Source organism: Oncorhynchus mykiss, chromosome 5 (genome assembly GCF_057628025.1).
Source record: "Oncorhynchus mykiss isolate SJ-2025 chromosome 5, ASM5762802v1, whole genome shotgun sequence".
Lineage (NCBI taxonomy): Eukaryota > Metazoa > Chordata > Actinopteri > Salmoniformes > Salmonidae > Oncorhynchus > Oncorhynchus mykiss.
Window position 1 is genome coordinate 63762227 of NC_143026.1, and position 13630 is coordinate 63775856.

The following is a 13630-nucleotide window of genomic DNA, read 5'->3' on the forward strand; positions in this document are numbered from 1 at the left end:
CATAGTACAGGGAGAGCTCTGCAGTGTTGATTTATGAATGTATGTGCATCAGATGGCAACAAGATCATATTGTACAGCAGTTTCATCAGTTAACATGAATACAAAGCCAGCGAGAGGTGGTTAGATTGGGATGGGAGGCCAAAAGTATGTGTAACCAATAGAGAGTCAGAGTCCCGAGTGTGAAAACAAACATAGTCTGTCCCACGGTTGGGTAAAGAAAGTTCGTAGTCAACAAAGCATGCAGGAGTCATGAGGCAAATAGCAATATATAATATATAACGACTTGGGGCTAGCCATTGTGAGTTCAGAGTAACTCGCACCAAAAGTGCCTGTGTGCTGGAGGCGAGCGAAAGCTTGGGAGAGAGGGTGGAGTGTGGTGGTGATACCTGTACCAGATAGGGGGAGACAACCAGGGCAGGTGAACAGATCGCCAGGTGGAATCCAAGCAGCAGTGCAGCAGGCAACGGAAGTAGGTGTCACACCCACCTGGGAGAAGATTTTATTTCTGGAGGTAGATTTCTTGTAGAAAATGCCAGTCTCTGAACAAGAGGAGGGGGCTTTAAGGCCTCTGGATTTGGGTAGGGTAGCCTGCCATTGGTTGGGCTTAAAGGTTTCATCACCTCTCACTTCACGTCAGTGCTAATTAAAATTGTATCTCTTTGTCTTAGCAAACTTGGTAGCCTTAGCGTTCAGTCCTTATAATGTAAAATATATCATTGTAATGTATTTTTCTACATTTGTAAACATAAAAAAAAAAACGTATCACTTTTTTTATTATGAGGTATTGTGTGTAGATTGATGAGGGGGAAAAAAATTATTTAATACATTTTAGAATAAGGCTGTAACGTAACAAAATGCGAAAAAAGTCAAGGGGTCTGAATACTTTCCGAATGCACAGTACACACAGACACAGACACAGAATCACACATAATGGAGAAACATTGATCCTATTGAAGATCTGAGGCTATAGGCTACCCATCTATATGCTGGTTGTACACAGTGTTTGCAGGACAGTAAGAAACAGGTTTTCATAATCAGACAAACAGCCTGTCCTACACTCAGGAGGCAAAACATTTTATTGGCTGAGAAGCGGGCATTTTTTCAGAGGGAGTGATATATTTTAATTTCATTCTACCTTATCTCTTACGGCTGTGCCATGACCCTTTGCCAACATTATTATATGGATTATAAGATCAGAGCAACACAGCCATACAGATAGTCTATGGTAGGATAAGCATGTGTAGGCCTATTAACAGACATATACAGTATTTACTATATGGTAACTTCTCACATACTTTTGGACAGGAAAGAGTTTCTTGACAAGAGAGCATGCATGGAGTGGTGTGGGTGGATCGTAAACATTTCACATTGGATCTCAGATGTGTGTGTGACAGACAGTGTGTGATGAGTGTATGTGCGTGGGAGTGTGTGACAGTGTGAACGTGTGTGTGTGGGTGAGCAGCATTTCAGTCTATCAAAGTCACCAGCGGGCCGCCCCCGGCTTCAGAAACAAACAAATGAGAGCGAGAGAAGCCAGATTCAGTCGGTTCACAGCTTGTTGTTCTCAAGCGATGATATTCTCCTGAATCACACGGCAAGGCAGTGGGACACACCTGCCACAACCTAATGAAACCGTATGACAAGACAGGAAGTGGAAGAACAGACCCAGATGAGTGAGCCTTAAAGATTTACAGTGTGGAAAGTAAACCAATCTGGGAGTTCAACGGTGAGTCAAAGACTTTAATTATTTCAAACGGAATAAGCCAGAAGTGCACCTGTATACCTGAGGGCAGAATATTGGATCAAATATCTCATGGCAGATCATTCCAACTCTTAGAAGAAATGGAGTGAACTTCTAGGAAAGCTCCCACTCACCACTCCAACCTGTTGTCTGATCCCCAGGCCCATATGAAGATAGAGAGCCTGTTAAGTATTAAGGCTGGAGGGGCTCAGGTGGAGTATAGTCAAGGCTCTGATCCCACACCTGCACCAGGAGGAGCTTTGAATTGAAGCGGTTCTCAGGTAACAGTAACAGACGACTGATGACACATCAGTGGTTCTTACAGATTATAGCGCAGAACATGAGATTGAAAAAGTGTCAAACTTGCCAACTAGGTTATTGAATGTATACATTATTCTTTTAAATGGTTAGACTACTCCTTCAAACATGGTTTTCTGAATAAGTAATCGACACCATGTGTGTTGTGTACTCTACAAATCCATCCAACAAATAAAATCCATGTGTACATTATACAATCGTGGCCAAAGGTTTTGAGAATGACACAAATGTAAATATTCACAAAATCTGCTGCCTCAGTTTGTATGATGGCAATTTGCATATACTCCAGAATGTTATGAAGAGTGATCAGATGAATTGACATTTATTTCAAAGTCCCTCTTTGCCATGCAAATGAACTGAATCCCCAAAACACATTTCCACTACATTTCAGCCCTGCCACAAAAGGACCAGCTGACATCATGTCAGTGATTCTCTCGTTAACACTGGTGTGAGTGTTGACGAGGACAAGTCTGGAGATCACGCTGTCATGCTGATTGAGTTCGAATAACAGACTGGAAGCTTCAAAAGGAGGGTGGAAACACGTGTTTCAAGGAAACACGTACCGTCATCATTGCTTTGCACAAAAAGGGCTTCACAGGCAAGGATATTGCTGCCAGTAAGATTGCACCTAAATCAATCATTTATCGGATCATCAAGAACTTCAAGGAGAGCGGTTCAATTGTTGTGAAGAAGGCTTCAGGACACCCAAGAAAGTCCAGCAAGCTCCAGGACCGTCTCCTAAAGTTGATTCAGCTGTGGGATCGGGGCAACACCAGTACAGAGCTTGCTCAGGAATGGCAGCAGGCAGGTGTGAGTGCATCTGCATGCACAGTGAGGCGAAGACTTTTGGAGGATGGCCTGGTGTCAAGAGGGGCAGCAAAGAAGCCACTTCTCTCCAGGAAAAACATTAGGGACAGACTGATATTCTGCAAAAGCTACAGGGATTGGACTGCTGAGGACTGGGGTAAAGTCATTTTCTCTGATGAATCCCATTTCCGATTGTTTGGGGCATCCGGAAAAAAAGCTTGTCCGGAGAAAACAAGGTGAGCGCTACCATCAGTTCTGTGTCATACCAACAGTAAAGCATCCTGAGACCATTCATGTTTGGGGTTGCTTCTCAGCAAAGGGAGTGGGCTCACTCACAATTTTGCCTAAGAACACAGCCATGAATAGAAAATGGTACCAACACATCCTCCGAGAGCAACTTCTCCCAACCAGCAGAGGTCTTGAAAAAGAAGGGTCAACACTGCAAATATTGACTCTTTGCATCAACTTCAAGTAATTGTCAATAAAAGCCTTTGACACTTATGAAATGCTTGTAATTATACTTCAGAATTCCATAGTAACATCTGACAAAAATATCTGAAGACACTGAAGTAGTAAACCTTGTGGAAATTAATATTTGTGTCATTCTCAAAACTTTTGGCCACGACTGTACATGTATACTCTCTCACCAGTGAGCTTAACTTTGAACCACAAACCTGGTCGTCTCTTTTTATTGGATAGGACCCCAAGGCATTATGGATAAAGGCCAAACATTTCACAAATCAGGCTCACAATTACTACATACAACTTACAGTATGGCTATGCAGTTATAGGATATCCTGACACCTTGTTTTTCCATCTTTCAACTGCCATTGCACAACATTTGATGTATCATCACACAGTTTCTTGGTCAACACATTCCTAACTGGCAGTTATAGCCGGATAAATGTACATTGTGTACAGTGTAAGTAATCCAAGGGACCATTCGTAAATGATTGGTCAATCAAATGTTCAGTCATTTGACTATCTCTTACACCTGAAACAGTGTCTATAGGTAGGGTTGAGTCAAACAGGAAGATAAGGGTGCAGCTATGAGCCAGGCCCTCCAGGCTGTATTGTCAACTATGGCTAACTCCTATTCACAAAAATTATACATCAATTACCTCATCATCAATGACTAAGACCTCTGACTGAAATTCAAACTGTTTCATACAGTATGTACTGCACTGCTGCTACTTTGCTGTATCATTGGACAAACATCAGGAAATGACTCATAAAGCTGGCAACCAGGCTGGTAAGAGAGGCTTTTTTTAAATCATCTTTGTTAACCAAACAGTTGTTTCGATCAGATCGTTTCTCATTCTCATTTCAAAACACATCCCAGTTCGTGAGGTGGATAATCAGACACCTCGACTGACTCCTCAGTGGGACCTCACCCCTCCTTCCCAATGTCCTGGCAGCTACTTACAGAGCACAGCCGGATGTAAATGGTGTAAACTTAACACCCCCACAAAGTGGACCTGATAATTGCAGCCTTTTATGGTGTTGAAAGGCCCCACAATAAGACTCACCCTGGAACTCGCCTCAATGTGCTAAATAACCTAATTTAATCAACCCACCAGACACAAGCCAAGCACGATAAGAACCTTTATAGCAGTGAAGTTGGTCACGCCGGGAGGGTGTTAACTCAATTTGTTTGTTTGGGAGCTAGAGGCAGTGTATCAGAGGGACAAAGCGTGGACTGGAAAAGGTTAAACGTGACTTCATGGACTCGGGAGGGGAGGGAAGTGCCCGGCAGAGCAGAAGGGGATAGCTTGGCACTGAGGAATGAACTTCTTGGACATGACTAATTTCTTCTGGAAAATCTTAGAGACTGCCCTTATGAATATGAATCCCATCAGTTGTACATCTGTCCAGATGTCAGTGACATAATAAAGGCTGCCATGTTCCTGGTGTGTTTTCAAAAGGAACAAAGCAATGATACTGTGTACTGTACACAATGATCAGTACCAGATGCAGCCATTTCCTTTCTCGGTCCAAACAAGTTGAGAAACCACCCACTCACTCTCCTCCCACACACTTATGAACACATCCACACCCACATGCCAGGACTCTGCAGAATCCCTTGGCCACTAATCCCTGTGTATCCTGGGCTTAATGCTGGATGACGAGCTGGTCTAATCTAATCAGCACTGTACTGGCAAACCCCCTCTACCACCTTTTTTCTTCATGCGGTCTCTTTATTTCTCTCTCTCTCTTCCTCTGACTCTCGCTCTCTCTTTCACCATCTCTATCCCTATCTCCCTCTTTCTTCCTCTCTCGGTTCTCTAATCATTGACACAAAAGGTCATTATCAGTCAGAGAGCCTGATTTCATTTCTGATGTCAGGAGAGTAGCGATCGCTGGCTGCAGCCTTCTCCCTATTGCACGCTTAAAATAGCACTATCATCACTGGTGACGTCATTCATTCTCCTCTCCTACTGGCTCAGCCCGGCCGCTTTTCTCTCTCCCTCTGCCAGCTCCTCTTTCTCTCGCTCTGATAACAGCATAGTGTGGGCTGTAAATCTATAGCTGAGGGTTCATTGTACTCTAGACTGCAGACTAAAGTCAGGTGTTCCAAGAATTGTCACGAGCAGGACAAATGAATGCAAATCAAATGTAGCTATCTCCCCCCCCCCACCCCCCCTTGACTTCCCCAGTTGGTCACAACTACATTGCACAAACTGATGACTGAAATGATCTCAATCCGTCATTTCTACGAAGGCATGTTTTTATACCAATCTACTGACAATGATATCCATCTGCAGTTGAAGCATTTATTCTGGATAGATTACATTACATCAATCAGTAGTGAGTCAGAGCAGCAACTTCAAACTGACCGTCTCCTCTACAGTATATCTACAGAAGTATATGACTAATGTAGGAGAGACTTGAGAGATCAAAGGAGACACTTGAGTTCAAAAGCAGCCAACTGAAAAGGAATTTGATCACCTCGTGGCTCTCAAATGTGTGGGGGAGAAATTCTCCACACCAAACACATTTTTTATTTCAAGGATTGTATTATTCTGGGAATAATTTAGATCAACAGATCTGAAGTTGCACAATATCCTCGCATTGTCTATTATAGTCTAGAAAAACACCCTGGGTAATGATAATACTTCAGACTAAGCACAGCAGTGTCAGAGGAAGGCCCAATTTATTTTTTGAAGACTCCAGTCATCCAAGTCATAGACTGTTGTATCTGCTACCGCACAGCAAGCGGTACCGGAGCTCCAAGTCTAGGTCCAAAAGTCTCCTTAACAGCTTCTACCCCCAAGCCATAAACCTGCTGAATAATTAATAAAATGGCCACCCAGACTATTTACATTGACCCCGCCCCCCATTTGTTTTTACACTGCTGCTACTCGCTGTTCATTATCTATGCATAGTCACTTCACCCCTACCTACACGTACAAATGACCTCGACTAACCTGTACCCCCACACATTGACTCAGTACCAGTACCCCCTGTATATAACCTCGTTATTGTTATTTTATTGTGTTACTTTTAATTTTAAATGTTTACTTTAGTTTATTTAGGAAATATTTTCTCAACTCTATTTCTTGAACTGCATTGTTGGTTAAGGGCTTTCGGTAAGGTCTACTACTCCTGTTGTATTTGGCGCATGTGACAAATACAATTTGATTTGATTTAAGATTGATTTAGTCATGTTGAATATTGTTTCTGTTGACGTTACTCGATACAGCCAGTCAGCCAACTATAACTTCACAGTTAATTAGTCAGACGTGTCTATTTTTACCGTCCAGTTGATATACCTGACATGAACTGCTTGTTAAGGATGTGTTTATCGTGCACGGCAAAGTTTAGCCAAAACAATTATTTAAACAAAATACTTGGTAGGGGAGGTCAGACCCCTGGACAATGTGGAATACTCCTGGCCTCACAGTATTCTTAATGGATGCAAAGCTACCACCAGAGAGATAGCTACCACCAGAGAGATAGCTACCACCAGAGAGATAAGTACACCACTTCACTTTAAACATCTCCAGTCTCAGTCCTTTTCCGAACATTTCGGGAAAATCCCCTGAGATTCTAGTTGGAGGGAGTCCTTGCCTGACCACTGTGCTTTTGGAAATGCACGTGACGCACAGATCAATGACGGCATTCTGGGGATTCCTGACCACCCTGGCCGTGGCTAAACACACACGCAACCACTGCAATACAATGTCGTCTGACAAACAGATAGCTGCAATGGTTACGGTCAGATTGAACCATAGCCGTCCCTGTAGCCCTGTTTGGTCTGGCAACTGAGGTCACTAGGGCACAGGCCATAATATGCAGGGATTAGCATTGAACGTCGTCATCAAGACCATGAAGAGGGTGGAAAATCCAAAGTGGGCTGACGTAGGGAGGAGAATCAGGGAGGAGGACAGTGACGCAGGAGCCAGGATGGATATCAGTGGAAACTTCTATGGAACATTACCCCTCTAGACAGGGATAGTCATGGCCTATATTAATCTACAGGTGTCTATCTATGGGGAGTTCTGCAGTTTGAAGGTGTTCACTGTTATATCAATTCAGACAGTGCCAAACCCCTGGGTGAACCTGTCATTGTTGTTTTTGTCATCGAGTCCCCCAAAGTGTCACTGGCCAATCAGCACGGTGAGTCCGAGGGGACAACTGTGATAACTGCATTCCTCTGGTCCCTTAGCGCTGGGCCACAGCCACCTGACAGAATTTGATCAATGGGCCTGGCCTCCGGAGCAGACATTGGTGCCAGCTCCACCGTCCCCCAGACTGGAAGGTGTCAGGGGGAGATTGCGTGCAGGCATGAGGAGGACAGCTCTGAAATCTGGGCCCTGCCAGAGCTGATCTAAGCGTGTTAAAGGAGTTATGCCTGCCTGCCTTTGTTGTCCTTGGTGGAAACTAGCTCAATGGCATATTTTCCAAGTGCTTCAGAGGAGAGTCATGTGATTAGGAAACCACTGAGCACTCAGTCACACAGGGAGAGAAGAGGGACAGTTAGCTAGCCAAAAGGAGGGGAGGATGGGGGGAGGGGTGGTGTGAGTCACTTTGACAGACCTTGCAGTGCGGGTACATTCTAAATTAACGTCTTCTGAACTTCAGTGCTTGTCAAAAGTTTCCAAACAACTCAAAGGGCAGAAAAAAAGAAAGGAGATACTCACGAAGGTGTTCCTCTACTCTCCGTTCTGAACCCTTTGACTCTTCCTCCAATAACAGGTCCTTACACTCATATGACCACATTATACTTATCTGGACATACCAGGCTATTAGAAGTACACTGACATGTCTGAGACAACACTTGACCCTCTTAAGAGTTCTAGTTGTCTGTGTGTATATGTGTGTGTGTGTCACACACACACCTTTGTGTGTGTAAAACAAATACATTCATTTGTGGTGCTCTGTGTTATGGAAAGAGAGGGACCAATCAGAACAGGAGAATGTGTGTACACAAGTCTTCTTTAAATTCCCATCGGGCAGGAAAACAAAGACCATCCCATCCCAGATCCCTCTGATGGACATCTCACAGGGAAGTTCCACAGCCAAAACACGACTAACTCAAAAGATGGTGCCAGCCAAAAGGCCCTAGCCCCTTGTTTGGTAAGAGCAAAGTGAATGGCTTGGCCAGGATCTACATGCTAGCACTGTCATCCACAGCTGTCACCAGAAGAGGCCCTCCCATCCGGCCGGCCCGCCATGCAGTATTATTGTAGCAACATGCTGTGAATGACATGTAGAATTGACTGTAAGTGATCACAGGATGATATAAAAAGGTCACTAGGGCATACAAAAATATGAAAATGTTCGCTCATCTCAAAATCCCCTCTCTCTCCCAACATAGTTAGGTCAATGGCCAAATGAACATGAATGGCTTGGCAAATGAACAACGTTGGGGCACTGTTATGATCTTTTCAGCGCTGCTGCAAAGTTATTTTCTACCAGACTATCTGACTCAATCTAAATGTACAGCACATAGGCCTTCTGAAAAAACATGCTTGCCTCTATGAGCTCTCCCCCAATTACCTAGTGAATCACACAACAGTGTTAGAAAGTGGAGGGGGTTAATGCATTTACAGACCCTTGTGCCCACAGCCTCACCCTGGCAATCCACTCATCTCTCCCCCTCTGTCCTACCCTACTGTTGGAATGCCACAGTGCCACAAACAGCATTGTTAGCAGCCCCAGGGAGAGCCAGGGATATTTTACACATTGATCCCAGCCAAGGCAGTCACGACTAGCCCCACCATTTTGTTTTTGCACAACCTCAGGCAGAGAGGGGAAGAAACAGATGTCTTTTAATTGGAACACTCTAGCAGTATCTGTAAAATCAAGTTGTGAGGAAGATGTTTTTTTTTATGCTGGCATGAACGCACAACTGAATGAGGATCAAAGGCGTGAAAAATGTAAGGATTTCCTTGAAGAAAGCCCAAGGTGATGACTCAGAGCTCATTGCATGCAAACATGCAGCACATTTCAGACAAAATGCGTCCCACCTCGGCTCTCTCTAGGAAGTGGACAGGCAGCGTTAAACAGCACAGAACAAAGGAATGCTGGGGTGCTCTGTGTGTGTTCACATGGTATTAGATACAGATATTAAACCATAGCAAAAACTCTAAAATGCTCTCTCTCAGGGATACACACAGTGATTACCTGATTATGATTACCTGACATCAAATAAAAGTTTGTCAAATGCGCCGAATACAACAAGTGTAGACCTTAGCGTGAAATGCTTACTTACAAGCCCTTAACCAAAAGTGCAGTTCAAGAAGAGTTAAGAAAATATTTACCAAAAAAAATGAAGTAAAAAATAATAAAAATAAACACAATAACATAACTATAACGAGGCTATATACAGGGGGTACAGGTTAGAGGTAATTTGTACATGTAGGCGGCAGCTTACAAAACAAATGGAGGGGTAATAGTCTGGTGGGCATTTGATTAATTGTTCTTATGGCTTGGGGGTAGAAGCTGTTAAGGAGCCTTTTAGTCCTAGACTTGGCTCTCCGGTACTGCTTGCTGTGCGGTAGCAGAGAGAACAGTCAACTGTCTTGGTGTGTTTGGACCACGATAGATCGTTGGTGATGTGTACACCAAGGAACTTGAAACTGTCGACCCGCTCCACTACAGCCCTGTTGGTGTTAATGGGGGCTTGTTCGGCCCGCCTTTTCCTGTAGTCCACAATCAGCTCCTTTGTCTTGCTCACATTGAGGTTGTTGTCCTGGTACCACACTGCAAGTTCTCTGAATTACTCCTAATAGGCTGTCTCATCGTTGTCGGTGATCAGGCCTACCACTGTTGTGTCATCAGCAAACTTAATGATGGTGTTGGAGTCGTATTTGGCCACACAGTCGTGGGTGAACAGGGAGTACAGGAGGGGACTAAGTACACACCCCTGAGGGGCCCCAGGGTTGAGTTTAAGCGTGGCAGACATGTTGTTGCCTACCCTTTCCACCTGGGGGGCGGCCCGTCAGGAAGTCCAGGATCCAGTTGCAGGGGGAAGTGTTTAGTCCCAGGGTTTTTAGCTTAGTGATGAGCTTCGTGGGCACAATGGTGTTGAACGCTGAGCTGTAGTCAATGAACAGCATTCTCACATAGGTGTTCCTTTTGTCCAGGTGGGAAAGGGCAGTGTGGAGTGTGATTCAGATTGCGTCATCTGTGGATCTGTTGGGGCGGTATGCAAATTGGAGTGGGTCTAGGGTATCCGGGAGAATGCTGTTGATGTGAGCCATAACCAGCTTTTCAAAGCACTTCATGGCTCCCGATGTGAGTGCTACGGGCGGTAATCATTTAGGCAGGTTACCTTCGCTTCCTTGGGCACAGGGACTATGGTGGTCTGCTTGAAACATGTATGTATTGCAGAGAGGTTGAAAATGTCAGTGAAGACACTTGCCAGTTGGTTGGCGCATGCTTTGAGTACACGTCCTGGTAATCCATCTGGCCCCACATCTTTGTGAATGTTGACCTGTTTAAAGGTCTTGCTCACATCGGCTACCGAGAGCGTTATCACACAGTCAACCAGAACAGCTGGTGCTCTCATGCATGCTTCAGTGTTGATTACCTTGAAGCGAGCATAAAAGGCATTTAGCTCGTCTACTAGCCTCACGTCACTGGGCAGCTCACGTCTGTTTCCCTTTGTAGTCCGTAATAGTTTTCAAGCCCTGACACATCAGACGATCGTCAGAGCCGGCGTAGTAGGATTCCATCTTAATCCTGTACTGACGCTTTGCTTGTGTGATGGTTTGTCTGAGGGCATAGCGGGATTTCGTATAGGCATCCGGATTAGTGTCCCGCTCCTTGAAAACAGCAGCTCTAGTCTTGAGCTTGATGCGGATGTTGCCTATAATCAATGGCTTCTGGTTGGCGTATGTACGTACGGTTGGGGTATGTACGTAGTGTTTGCTTATAAGCAGGAATCAGTTGGATAGAGGATATAATTATGGTAAGATTTGCCAAATGGAGCGCGGGGAGATGCATCTCTCTGTGTGGAGTGAAGACCATTTGCTCCTAGCCACAAAGCTGATTAATTCAAGCCAGCAGCAGGATGTTTGTTGCGGATTGGCGATTTCTCCGAAATGCCCCACACTCCTATTTGTGGAAACGTTACCTAGCTGGTCCACTGGCTGGCTGTTTGTGAGAAGAAGAGAAATGGGTCAGTGGCGTGGGCGCCAGAGTCAGGCCTCAACTCCCACTCCCAGCCTGGATGCAGTATCTGACAGCTGACTGAGAGTCTGCAGGCCCCCTCTTTACACAGAACCACCAAAAGGTCAGGTACTTCAATCAGTTTAGCCCTCTGCTGCCTCTCAGTGCACAGCCAAGCTTGACTTTGCCCCAGGCTGTACAGGTGTCTACTAGCTTTAGCACACACTACACAGACAAACAACCTGGATTGAATTCTGTTGTTTTTGTGTGTCTGAATACCGATCTAATTGGTGGTTGATGATTTCGCTGTTGGTGACGTGTGTGTGTGTGTAATTCAGATATACTTTAGCAACTATCCTCAAGACATTTTATTTAACATACCTTTTTGATTTCCCAACCCTCTAATTTTACCAATGCTCAAAAGCCTTTAATTTCCTCTCACACAGCACGCTCCCAATACCATCTCAAAAAGGACCACCTGCCACAAGCAAACACTTTCACCACTGATACTTAAAACTTCTCCAAATTACACACTTCTAAAACGTACTTATTAATTTGTTACATAATTATGTTATTTTCCATAATAAGCTACCTTCCTACAGTGAAGGGCTGGAAGTAATATTAATTACAAGAGGGAAATGTCAAGTAGACCACTGTGTGAAGGAGGCCACATAGGATACAAAAAAAATCCCTGGTAATTGTACATGAATATGTACATTGAGCCTTACAACTACATTGGAATACAGGCAATGAATAGGTGTTACAAACAAGTATCTAGTGAGAGCCATTTATAGCGAAGACACTTGTGAGATGTTTTAGGGCTGAAGTTAATAGATACGTAAAAATGAATGGGGACAGACTAGTAAACATAAACGGTAGCGTAGATATCTGACTAAATGACGCAAGATTTTAGTTCTGGGTTAACCGCGATAAGAAACTCTTTCAGCGTAGACTCTGTAATAGCAGTTGAGTAAGACTGGTGCAGCAGAGGGGGACTGATTAGTGGTCAGAAAGCATTCAACCAGCCTATGGAGTCATGTTATTGTGACATGGTTGAGCCATTTAAGTGCTCAATTGGAACACTGTGTCCCTGTTCTCTGCCTTCACTTGATTCAGTTACAGCTTCCTCAGGGATCTCATTCTAATGCCACAGGACAACCCCCAAAATGGCCTCCCCGTCCCTGTCATTTGTACAGTAACTGCAATTCCCGAAAGTGGCATCCCCCTCTAGATGACTTCTCAATCCACAGCATCACCAACTGGAGTCACTGCTTAGAAACTAGTATGTAGAGTGTCAATTGATCACAACCCATTCTTTGGACCTCACATCCAGTATGTGAGTAAGCCTGCACAGTTTGATTTACAAACACCCCACATGCTGATGAAGCACATGGACATTTTCTGCTTCAGCCTTCTATAAACGGGCTGTTTTAAGGGGACTAAACTGGATCAATATCAGGTTTCTACATACTGATAATAAGCTTGAATAAACGTGTCTGACAGGATTGTTTCTTCTCCTTCCGGGTCCTGGCCTGTTCAGAGCGGTTCTGCTCTGTTCTCTTCTGCCTTTAGGCCCAGGGGCTGTGCAGCTGGAACAAGACTCAGTGAGAGTGGCAGATTAGGAAGGAGACAGGATGTGGAGTCTTTAAAAAATATATCCCATGTTAATGGAAACTGGAGTTTCCACTATTGTGAATCACATGACTTCGTCCTCTTCATAACACTTAGCATGGAATAACCTAATAAAATGTCATGTTATTTTCCTGCGTCTGCCTGCAGAAACTGATCCACATTTTCCACTGTTTAGTCTATGGACATACCCCTGCCTTTGGCCAGCACACTGTAAGGAGTTTGCTGACAAGCCAGCACCTCATTAAATACCCATTTTAACAAGCAGGCTTTAAAAACAATTGAGTTCCGTCATGGGTCCAAATTTGGTTATGACAGAGTTAATGTAAAAAAAAAAAAGTGCAAGGGGCCATTCTTTTAACAGAAGTTTGCTCACTAGTAAAATGGGGCCTGGCTAGAGTTGTAACATTCAGAAAACCGGTTGTGGTTGGAACTCTGAAAGCATCCAGTCCACACATGATTAGAGCTCTGGAGTGCTCACGTTAACATGAACACAGAGGCATTTTCTTCAATGCC

The 13630-nt window shown here is 44.3% G+C and overlaps 1 long non-coding RNA gene across 1 annotated transcript; it reads left to right on the forward strand.

The window, feature by feature from the left end:
- The first annotated feature begins 1499 nt into the window (after nucleotides 1–1499).
- LOC149983546 (uncharacterized) lies at nucleotides 1500–3367 on the forward strand. Its single transcript, XR_016496224.1, has 3 exons — nucleotides 1500–1726; nucleotides 1903–2022; nucleotides 2451–3367. It is a non-coding gene; the product is annotated as an uncharacterized LOC149983546 (long non-coding RNA).
- Nucleotides 3368–13630: the final 10263 nt, after the last annotated feature.